Here is a 12564-nt window from a genome sequence, read left to right on the forward strand (position 1 = left end):
TACCGATCATATGGTGCCCTCCAAACTACAACGCTCTCTTTCTTTCCTCTATTCTGCTCCAGGCCAGTAGCAGCCTTGCACAGACTCCCAAGGCCGGCGCAGTGCGCCCCCTCTTTCAAGCCGACGCCCCAACTCTTACACAAGGTCCAGGCTCCAGCTCGTACAGTAGAACTATCTCTGTAAAAAATCTCTCTGAAAAAGCGCGCCGGCGCGCGCTCTTTCAGAGAGTTTTGTTTTATAGAGAAAGAGGTAGGTCTCACCGATTTCAGAAAAATGGTAGGAGGCCAGAATCAGACAAAGATGCATTTATTTAAGAGGATCAAAACTAAAGCATGGTTGGCGATGAGACGACGAGCATGGAGAGGAAGGTGGCATGCAGCAGTGCAACGATGTGCAGGAGCCAGTAGGCTAGGGCAGAGCACGGAGCCTTGTGCACTGTCGCATGAAGCTGGGGAAAACACAATTTTTATTGAAGTAAAAGTACACTTTGAGGACGAGTCGCTTGCGTGCATGATGGTTAGGGTATGCGATTTAACACTTTGAAACGGTTTGGGAGAGTTCAAAACCTGCAAAATCTTGTCAGTCCTGCAAGGCAGCAAGGCAGCAAGGCAAAGGGAATCTGATATCTATCAGATTCCGGGCAATCAAAGTGGAATCCTGCCAGTATGTATGTAAGAGGCGACAGTTCCAACGTGAGCAATTTTTGTCACGCTGGAGAAAGAGAAATGGCTAAATGCCATGAAAAGCCCGTGACCCTCTTTTTCTCTTCGGTTGTGCGGTATTCGCTCATTGACAGTGACATGAAAATATCTCTAGCACATTATTACATATCAAGACGTTGACGATATCCTGCATACTTCTCTCTATGTGCTCTGAGAGCCACTAACGTTATGCGATCTTCTCAGTGTCCATCATTCGCTCTATTGGCATGGGGTATACGCAAGTAATGTGAAATAAAAGAGGAGGTAGTAGGACATGGGGTACTGCACGATGACGACGACAATACAAGAGAAGCGTGTCGGCTAGATAGTGGGCACGAAGGGGCTTGCAATCGGGCTCCATCGATGGTAGTTGCCACTGACAAGGTGGCAGTGCAATTTCAAAGGCCGGTAGGGAAGATAAATCTTTAAATTTGGTGCAACCAAGTGAACAAGCTCATCCTAACGGTTAGACACATAGCTCTCAGATTATTGCCTTCCCACCCACCGTGGTTCAAGACCGGCATTGAGGATGAAGGACTATAAAATCTCAGAGAGAGAGAGAGAGAGAGAGAGAGAGAGAGAGAGAGAGAGAGAGAGAGAGAGAGAGAGAGAGAGAGAGAGAGAGAGAGAGGTTCCTCCATAATATGTGTGTTGGTGTTCACCCTTTGGCTTTGTTATCATGAGAGCTAAGTGGAAGAAAAAACAAACATGGCAGCTGAAGACTAGAAGGCGAAGAGATATGAGGGCACACATCGAAGTAGTCACCTGTGGTCTCTCGCAGTGCAAGGACTTTTTTGAATACTTGCAAATTTTCATGGAGATTCTCGAGGCTCGACATTTTGTCCATGCTCGACATTTTTCTGTAGACATTTTTTGTATCTAATGCAGTGTTAAGGAAAAAACAAATTCACAAACATACAAAATTCCGTTTAGGATAGGTTCAAAGAGATTTTTTTTAAATAGCTGATAATTTACTCTTTAATTTCTTAAATTTTTCAAGCGAAATTTTTCCTTTCCTCTCCCATCAATCAGTTATTTTGATTTTTCAACCGGCCCAAGGACAAGTTGAGGCACACTTTTCCCAAAGAGTGATCTGTTGAAAATAGATAGCTTATTGTCCCGATGATAGTGATATTGTTTCTCGGTTTTGAGAGAGAGAGAGAGAGAGAGAGAGAGAGAGAGAGAGAGAGAGAGAGAGAGAGAGAGAGAGAGAGAGAGAGAGAGAGAGATCTAAGCATCTTCTCTCACTTAGTAGCATTCTTCCTAGTGGGTGACATGATCGTCCAGGTAGCAAGATTTTCTTACCACCTCATCTTGAGCAGACACAAGCTCAAAACAGACTAAATTTTGCTGCAAAAAAAATGGTATGGAAAGTCCATCTTGTTGAAACTGTCATTCGAGATGTGGATAAGCCTCTTGTACTACCTTTAAGAGTAGGGTCTGGTTTTGATCTTCACAAATTGGAGCCAAATTTGCCTCTTATAATTGGCGACACCAGGATGTGAAGCATATTTCAATAGTGATGTGCTTGTCCATTGTGTGGTAGATTCCTTCTGACATCTGCCAGATTTTTCCAAACAATGATCTCTTATAATTGGCAACACCATGATGTGAAGCATATTTCAACAGTGATGTGCTTGTTCATTGTGTGGTAGATGCTATTTCCTTTTGACATCTGCTAGATTTTTCCAAACAATGATTCAAAATGGAAAGGAACTGCATCTTCAATTTTTGTGAAAGAAGTTGTTCAATATTTGAGGCATGAAGCGAGATATACTATGGGCAATTTAGATGTCACCTGCTTATTACGAAGGCCAAAGTGGAGTCCCCATAAGGAGGCCATAAAGTCAAACCTCTATGAGCTTCTTAGCATAGATCCTTTACTAGTTGATGTTAAGGTCAAAACCCATGAAAAGGTCGATAGCTTGGGAGAGAATCGTAGCATTGTTGCCCACACTGTTATGTTATTGATGAAGAAATAAGAAAACAATATATAGTAAATATTTTTAGGCTTTAATTGCTACTGGTGTTTTTACCAATTAATTATTGATTAAGCAATGATTCAAAGAGAGAGAGAGAAAGAGAGAGAGAGAGAGAGAGAGAGAGAGAGAGAGAGAGAGAGAGAGAGAGAGAGAAGAGAGAGAGAGGGGCAAAAGAGGAAGAGGAAGAGACGTTTTAATGTCATAGGAACATTCCACAAGATACTTCACATTTCTATCGACAAGTCTTGAAGTGCTTCTCTAAAGGGAAGGTAAGGAAGGGGAGAGCCTGAGAGAGACGTGCCTTATGAGAAATAACTCAGAGAGATTTAATGCATAGTCACATGATATATGTGTTAGTAAATTTGTGTCTTCTTTCACACATAGCACACTTGTGAAGATGCCTTGCAGTTGCTGGTACTCATACTAATAGTAAAGTCGATCACTAGATTTGTATAATGGTGACCTAACTTCAAAACATGGTCCATAAACTTCTAGAACTTTCCACATTAAGTATTTCTAAGTTTCCAAAAATTATGTTTTTGCTAGCAATGGTGTTGACATTTACTATTTGGTTTCAAAGAAATCTCTCTCTCTCTCTCTCTCTCTCTCTCTCTCTCTCTCTCTCTCTCTCTCTCTCTCTCTCTGTGTGTCAAATCACTTAATAACTTTGCTCAGTTTTGAGCTTGCTCGGATAAGTTCGCTCGATGTTTGGTAGAACTCATCCTTAGAATGCATAGTTGTGTTAAATGCATTTTATACAATGTGTGTGGGTTATGCAACCTTGGCACTATGTACATACATGTAAGGCAGGTATTGTTGTTTTGTAAGAACACAATCAACATGAGTTTGCTAGGCAATGCTTGTACTTTGTGGGTTACTAGATTGCATATGCTAGTTTGACAAGCTTTTCAGGTGTTTTGATGATGGTTAGGGATGAGCTGCAACCAGTTCTTATGTACAAGGATTTAGTGGGTCACTAGATGGTGGTTCAATGTATGATTAATGGCCAAGTGTATGAGTTTGGGGGGGTCTATGCGCATATAGCCTCGGTCAACGGGCTGCTTTATGGCATGATATCTCTTCATATCCATGGCTCTCCAATGCTTTGCTTTGTGATGACTTTAATAATGCCCCCGCATCTTCCGATAACACTATAGGTCATTCACACATGTTGGGTGTGGAATTGCACGCTTGGACATATTTTATTTCACACACACATATGTTGGATTTGTGGAGTTTATTGCATCCGAATGTTTTTGGATACACTTTTTGGCACAATGCTCAATCCTTGTATCGTGCAAGATTAGATCCGCGGTATATCCTGCATATGAAACAATATGATGAATTTGGATGCGAGGTGAGCATTGATCACACATTGTTGTTGTCCGATCATGCTCCTTCTGATGACCTTGCACTTGGGGGGTCTACATTGTGACCAGCCTCTCTCTCAAAAACGTTTACTACACATCAATAATGCCTACCTCTCTCATGAGGCATTTTGAGAGATGATTCATCATGTTATTCCCCTTTTGGTCACCCAAATTTATCTTGATTCTAATATTGCTTGGTATCATTTTGTTGTGCAAGTGCAATGTGTGATTCACGATTATGGCAAGCATCATATGTGTCAACTACGGGGAGATGTTGAGGATGTCAAATCAGTGTATCAAAAACTCCAACTTTTTGGTTGATGCGTACTCATTGACTAACGGTGACATGACAACGTTATGTCAAGCCCGAGTATCCCTGTGTTGGACGGATACGCCACGACGGACGTCAGCATAGCGAGAACTCACCTAACATATAATGTCAACTGAGGACGAAGCTCGACCCGCAGGCGCGTGGAAGCAAGCAAAGGGTGTCAACCTCTACTCGACCGACTAATGACTACTTCCTACAGAGATATCAACTCTACATGCCATCGGTTCTGTGAATGTGAGAGTCTCCTATGATGCTACCGCAAGCCAAAAGCCCATTAGACGTTCTTGAAACGTTACGAAACTTGAGGGATATCCTATCAACACCAATAGGCCACTCTCCCTAAGGTCCGTGACCATAAAAACCTACTCAATACCCTCCGTGCAGAAACGCGTAGGATGTCTGGCCGGTTTTTGCAGGTCGACATTTTTGAAAACTAAAGTGCCTAATGTATAGCTCTACTCGCTCTGATCGCGTGGATATGCTGAAATGCAAAAACGGACAACAGTTACTCACCGAAACTCCAAAAGTAGCTCGCGGGTGAATCTGCCAAAACACAGGCGAACGCGGGTGATGTAAGCATCAACGCGTAGCTCTCCTCGTGGGCAACACACTACTGCTCTCCGTTTGCGATTCCGACCACCGTAGCTCCTTTAGCACACACACACACTCTCTCACTCTCTCGCAGTCTCCCAACGACACAAAAGATCAGATTTATTAGAAGTCCCTTACAAAGTTTTAGGTTTTGGCTTATATACTAAGCCTTGGAAAACCTAATGTCTGACCAAAATGACCTGATTTGTCCCTAGGCTTCTATAGAGCTTAATTACAACACTGTGAGCTGGCTTTGCTCATCCAACAAGCATATGTGGCCAAAATACAATTGCCGACTTAAAATATGAAGTTTCCGTAAACATTACAAAAGTGGCCGTAATGGCTCAAAATAATAATAACGGGATATTCGATGATGTCCATGAGCTTGTATCTTCACATTACAGCATCCATCTTCGTCTTCATCACTTCATCAGCATCTTTATTTAGAATCTTTAGAGAATCTTTGAGGAATATTTATGGAATCTTTGTGGAAGCGTTGTTGAAAGGTTGATCTTTTAACACTCTCCCCCTCTGAAGTCTTGTCATCCCCGACAAGACCCTACGTCTGCAGTGGCCTTGACAAGTGGTTTATGTTTTGGTGTTGGTTGAATCTTTTGTTGTTGCAGTTGCTTCTACCAGATGCTTTGTATGTTGTAGAGTTACCTTTTTCTTGTACATGTAGTGTAGTTGAAGCCATAGCTCTCCCCCTCCGATTGGTTGTTGTAGCGTGAATAAGTCGAGTGAGGTTTGTTGTTGCAGCAAGGCTTTATCATGGCAGCTCTACATTGTTTGTTCTTTGGGTGTCATCCTGCACGTGTACCTGTAAACTTGAAGCCTTTTTGAATTTTTTCTAGGCCGCTCCCCTTTGATCCTGTAGTTGATGAGCATGCAGTTGTTTGGGGATGTCGTTGGTCTGCTTTTCTGTGTTTTTATAAGAAAAATAAAATAGTAAAAATAAAATGTGGCGTATATTACAAAATGAAGGTCTTGGATACCAGGATAGGACTAAAGGGAAAAACCCAGTGGGAAAAAAATGCCTTTAGTCACCATTAAATGTCAGGCTATATGTACTTATTGATTGATGTAACCGAGTTTTGTTGAGTTAAAGTACTTATGGCCGTATGGCTACTATTACTGGATATACAATGGATAAGAGTTAGTTGCTTGAAGTCACAGTCATTGTTGTTGAGCAAATGCTTATGAAACCTGTTACCACTTCGTCATCGTCATTTTGTTGTGTAAGTGCATGGGTGGAACACAAATCGTGTCAAATGCAAATGTCCAATGATGGGACATTATATATGCTTGCACAGATAGATGCATGGGAAACAATATGCGGTGTGAGAGGAGTTTGAATGGGTGCTTCCAGAGTGAACGTAGCTAGAGAAGCAAAAATATATTTGACTTCAAGAGCTACCGTTACTCACAAGAAGGGTTTTTGTCGACGAGGTTTTTTCCACTCTCCTCACTGTGTTCATGTGCGTGAGTGTTTCCTGGACTACTCCGCCACTCCACCATTTAAAATAGTAGACTTTGACTCTTATGCTCACCTCTTCCAGCATGAGTGACATGACTTTATGTATGCTCAACTCTCCAGCTTGAGCTTTAATCTAAATGTCTAGACTCATAGACCACAAAGAATATTAAGACATGAAGCTTGGGTCTGACGCTTGCTCATTTAGTGGCTCAGCTGCCCGACTCTTGACTCTTATGCCATGATTGTTATGGCGACTTGACTTACTCTCGGGAGCTTTCGACCAAGAATAGGCTTTGAAATTCAAAACTCCCATCCTCGAAGAGAGGATTTGTAAAGGACCATACTGGCAATATTGGTTTCTTTTGCCATACCTGGGTGACCTTGGTTGTCAAAATTTCTTTTTGTTGTTGTTGGTCCCTTGGTTGAGAAGATTGGCTCGCTCCATTCCCCGTAACACTTTGTCTATCATGTCTTGACATTTCTTGAGAGCTAGAGACGACTTCAATCTTCTTCGGTATGTGTTTTTCTTTTGGCACCCATTTGTATCTGCATCGTGTGATTAGCGTGTCTTTGCAGATATCCTTTGCCTTGAGTGTGACATTGTCATTGATTTTGCCTTCCGTGAAATTGCGATTATTTTCAAGCTGAAGTCGTTTGCTTGAAGAATGTTTACCTGGCATCTTTGGTAGCGAGATTCTTCGATTTCCTTGATAGTAACCTTGTGCTTGAAGAATTGTAGATGGCACTTCCCATGATGTTTTTGATGTCGTATTGAGATGTACAAGAGTGCCATTTTTGGGATTATTTATCGATGAAGTCCTATGTTGGTATGAAGGCCAGTTGGATTTGAAATTTCCTGCATCCCTTTGGCAAGCCTTGTTGGTTGGTCTCCTTTGGCGATATAAATATGAGCTTTGTTGCTTTTGGGGACGCTTTTTGAAACCTTTATCCACCACATAAGCCGAGGTCTGTGGTTTTGGTAACCAAAGTTTCTTTTGACCCTCATAATAGCCTCGCTCTGCTAAGTTGTAGTGGGAGGCTATCCATCCCATGTGTTTACCTTTCGTCAATCGGCTAGGCTCATTTACCCATATTGGGTCCTTAACCTTGATTTCTTCAGCTTTGATGTAGACCTTTGAAGATTTTTGTCGACGATGATCGTGCAGTGTAGGGTATTTTGGTTGAAATATTTTCTTTGGAGTCTGTCTTTCATGTGGAAGCATGTGGTCAGTTGATGTTGAAGCTCTGTCTTGAACTTTTCGGGGCTGGATTGAAGACTCTGATTTAAGGGGCCGCTTCTGTTGGTAGGACATTTGTGGGCTCATTCTGGCTTTGCCTTTGTCGGAAGCCGATAATCTTGGAGCAGTAGTAGGCTGGATTTCTTGAGAGCTAGTCATTATGACCATTGTTGAAAATCCAAGTTCTTCTGCCAATGTTTTTGCCCAGTGCTTGGACAAAATCAAATGCGTATTCATTTTGGAGGAATCCACCACTAGAAATTTGTCTTTGATTACCTTTGACCGTAGTTTAAGGGTAGCTTTCACAATCCCTAAACTTGTGATGGCTATTCCATGTGATATAGGAACCTGTACCTGAATTTCATACAGTTCTGGCTTACCTAGAAGTAACCATAGCCCATAAGACATGACATTAGTCGTGGCAGTGCAATCTATCTCTGCTGTAAAGTTGAATTTTAGTTTCTCATACACATCCAACGAGAATTTAATCTTCTTGTTGGCTGCCAAGTAACTGATGTCCTCTTTGCTTTTGGTACTTGTCTTGGACTTTTGTGCCTTGGAAGCTTTGTCATCCTCTTGTATGTTGAACTTCTTTGTCATTTGACTGGTTGTAGCATGTCCCAAGTGCTTACTATCTTCTGCTGTAGCTGCTTGTTGGTGTTCATTGCTAGTTTCTGACTGTGACGCCTTGATTCTTGATTTTAGAAGCTCTCTGTCACTATTTACTTCTTCTAGCACTTGAAGGTCATTCAATGGTGACTTTTCTTCTTGGAAATGTCTTGAAGCTTGTGTAGAAGGATGTTGAGGTTTACTCTCTTCTTCTGATGCAATGGTCGCCGTGGCCTTTGGTTTCCATTGTTCCATGGGTTTTTGTAGAGTCTCTTCTTGAAAATATTCATTCATATCGTATATTGCTTGTCCTTGGTAGTCAATCTTGGACTCAGTCATTTCCCGTTCTTCTGTGCATTGTATGTCTTCAGTTACATCTTCTTTTAGCTTCTCATACTCTTTGATTTGTTCAATCACCAATGAAGAGTCCACAATAGAAAATTTATTTGGTAGACTTTCAGCTTCATCCATTGACTCTATTTGCATGTCTTCCACTTCTGATGTGGCACTAAGATTTTTTGTTACCTCTGCCACCTCTTCTTACGTTGGCTCACTATCGTCAGAATCTTGGCTTCTTTTGCTCTCGAACCTTGAACTACGAGCTTCATCTTCATCACCTTGTGGATGCTCTGACTTGTCCTCACTGAGGTTCCTTAAACGATCTTGAATCAGCTGATTCAATTGATCTTTTTTGAAAGCCTGATTCTCTATGATAATGTCGTTGACACCCTTGACTTCAAGCAACTGTGTCTTGAGCCTATCTTTTGTGCTCTGCGACAAGATCTGCTTCTTTTTCGGAGATCTTGTTGGGGATTCTTTCTTCCGTTCCCTTGTTGTCACTGTCTGAACTTTGCTTTTGGCTTGTTGCTTCTTCTTTTCCATGTAGAGCTTTACTGGGCAGTCCTTCACTAAATGACCAATGGCACATTGGTTGCAATATGTTGTTATCTCAACATGTGCACCCTTTGGACGAGGCAGCTTTCCATAATACTGCTGATAATGGTTTCCTGTGGTATCTAGATACAGATATGACCTCTTCTTTGCATGCATGAACCTGTTGTTACGACTGACTTAGGTGTATCCACTGGCTTTGTCTCTTTATCCTTCATCGTCTTGTCCTTGAGAAGTTGAAAATAGCTTCCATTATTGCTTGCATACAAGATCAAATCACTATCCATGCTTTCTAGAAGTTGTGATGCTAATTCTTCCATCAGTATATGGTCTTTGACGTGGGGCTTCTGCATAGCCTTAGGGCTATGTTTCCGAGTTGATTTTGGCGAGTTCTGCATCGAGGGTGAAGATTGAACCGAATCTTTGTTTTCCGTTTCCCTTGATGGTGCTTTTGGACGGGGTCCAAGTATGTGACTTACAAGTTGCCCACAATTGCTAAACTCATCCATCTTTTTCACATCGGCTATTTCATAGTGCCTATCGTATTTGTCGACCACAATGACATCTTGACCTGGCCTTTTATATTGGGCATTGTGAATTTCCAGCGGTCTCTCCTCCGGCTCGGCATCTTCCAATGCTTCTTGAAATTCCACTTGGACTCCTGAAAATGACACTGCTTCTTGTAAAACTGGACTTCTTAATCCCACTCTTGAAGACATAGGGTCTCTTTGTTGAGTTTGAACTCCCCCCATTTGAGAGTGTTCCATATCTGATGTTAGCATCTGTTCAATGCCTGATGATATGACTTCTTGTGCTTTGTTAAGTAGCTCTTGAGACCAAGATAGTTCTTTTTGAAGTTGGGCTATCTTCATAGCTGGTACCTCTTGTGCTGGTGCAGCGCACGAGACTTGTGTTGTGTCTTTCCATGTTGTGCCTTGTGTTGTGCCACCCATTTGTGTAGTGACAGTTGTAGTTGTTGACTCTTCCAAGTGCATAGTTAGAGGTAAACCCATGACGAGATGGTATACATTACCACCTTTAGACATGTAGTCTTCTCCTCTCGAGCCAAACGCTTCTGTTGTAAAGTAATGATTGTTTTCTACAGGAACTTCGTGACTTGAGACAGCCCTGTAGTATTGACCATCTTCGTCTCCATAGAGGGTACCAATTTTTCGTTTTCCATCTTGTGCTTTGTACAGAAAAATACTTGGAGGATATGCGTAGAGTTCTGTAAGTTGATCCTTGTACAACATTTCTATCTCATTGTCGATGTATTTTCCGTGCCTCATGTAAATTGATCCCAGACAGTCTTCCATGAAATCTTGATGTGGGTGTAGTACATTCTTCGCTGTTTCAACTTCCACATATTGAGATGTCCGAGTTTCCTCTGTATCTTTCTTTGTCTTGATGTACAAATTCCGATTGTCATCCTCATAGCATGGCAGTCCTTTGTAGTATCCAATCCGATAGATCCGAATTTGCTCTCTTGTAATATCTCTGGATGTACTTGAAGCTTCTTCCTGACTGGTATGATTCCTTTGAGACGCCATTGCTTTCGTCTTGACTCCCTTGTTGTACCTGTTCAATGATAGCTCTAATTGCTTGCCTCAATGCTAATAAAAATTATTAGCACCCTTGTGTCGGTGTTTTTTTCGCTTGAGGTTCTTCAGCTGTTGTGGATGCCTTAATCTGTGAGTTTTCTGAATTGGGCTTTGCTTGAACTTCTTAGCTCCCTTGCTTGCCAAGACTGATACTGTCTTGTCTGGCTGCTTGCTTTTCCTAGAGCTTTTTAGTAGGCCTCAATCTAGTGGAAGCACTGTGATAAGTTATGCAACTTACCACTATACTGCAACGACTGCTCCCTTTGTAGAGATTCTTGAGTCGAGCTAACCTGTGTTCACTTTAGCACACAATCTACAAAATTCTATTTAGCTGGCAAACTTTTTCACAATGAATGCATAAATCCTTGATGTACCTTTAACTGCCACACTTGTTCCTTGAGCACCTTCCAGCGGGTGACCAATGGTTTTCCCAAAAGATAATTTCAATATGCTAACTTAGCAGTCTTCAAAACCGTGACCGTTTCCTCACAATTCTTTCGAACTGTCGGTTTTAGACACCCCTGACTTCCGGATGCATTTTGAGGCCTTAAACGACGTTTTTTTCAAAGTTGAACGAAATGGTTGCCATTGGCATACATTTAGTTCAAGTTCTGCTCTAAGATTTGTAGAGTCGCTCTCAAGCTACGTTTTGATATAAAAACTTTTCCAATCCACTACCGTTTGTGAAAGTTATGGCCAAAACAGTGAAATGCAGTTTAGAATGGAAGAAGATTTGGGATCTTTGTGACACTGTGAACACTTCTGTATGGTCAAAATTTCACTTGGACCCTAAAACTGACCTAGAGACATCCTACGCGTAGGATGTCTATATGCTCAGAATTTAACAAAATTTGGTCCAGAGACTCCCCTTAAGTCCAACAACACAATGGTATGCTCAGAATTTCATTTGGACCTAAATATTTCGTTGAGACATTACGCGTAGGATGTCTTTTTGCTCAGAATGACTTGAAATTTTCACCCCAGCTTCTCCTTGATGTGCTGATCACAATGGTGTGCTTATAAGTTGGTTTGGAGTCCTAAATCAAGCTGGAGACATCCTACGCGTAAGATGTCTTTTTGCTCTGTTTCAGCTCAAACTTGCACTGTAGCTTCCCCTTGATGTGCTAAACTCACAGCTATTTTTACTTTTTGATTCTGACACCTATAGGTTGGTCAAATAATCAAGAATCTGTTCCAAAAGCCTGATGTCTGTTCTGATGAATTTCCAAGTCAAATCAGCTCCAAATTTGACCAAATTTGACTAGAAGGCTTGCCTAAGGCTATATGACAGCATGGTATGTCCACAGTTTGAATTTGGCCTCTAAATCATGCCTTAGACATCTTACGCGTAGGATGTCTAACTGATCAGAATTGCCCCAAATTTGAACCACAGACTCTCCTTAAGGTGTTGATCACTGTGGTATGCTTAGAATTTTGTTTAGAGTTCAAAATCACACAAAAGACATCCTACGCGTAGGATGTCTTTTTGGCCTGTTTGACCCCAGACTTGTCCCACAGCTTCCCCTTGATGTCAGCAACCCAATGGTATGCTCAGATTTTGGTTTGGATTTCAAAAAATCCCAATTTTAGCTGTTCTAGTCTTTTTCAGTCAAAAGTGCTAAAGTCAGCTTAAAACCCAATTTTCTCACCCAAATGAGTTGAAAACTCTCAGTGTCACCCAATATATCATGGAGATCATGCTCCTGCAGCCATCCTATGGTTTTGGTCTTGGAATAATGCCTTGGAACAATTTGGGTAGGATGTCTGGCAATT

General features: G+C 41.6%; 1 pseudogene; it reads left to right on the plus strand.

The window, feature by feature from the left end:
- Positions 1-2062: 2062 nt before the first annotated feature.
- On the plus strand, positions 2063-2683 carry LOC147443717 (2-C-methyl-D-erythritol 2,4-cyclodiphosphate synthase, chloroplastic pseudogene; annotated as a pseudogene).
- Positions 2684-12564: the final 9881 nt, after the last annotated feature.

Source organism: Adiantum capillus-veneris, chromosome 13 (genome assembly GCF_014529385.1).
Source record: "Adiantum capillus-veneris isolate H3 chromosome 13, ASM1452938v2, whole genome shotgun sequence".
Classification (NCBI taxonomy): domain Eukaryota; kingdom Viridiplantae; phylum Streptophyta; class Polypodiopsida; order Polypodiales; family Pteridaceae; genus Adiantum; species Adiantum capillus-veneris.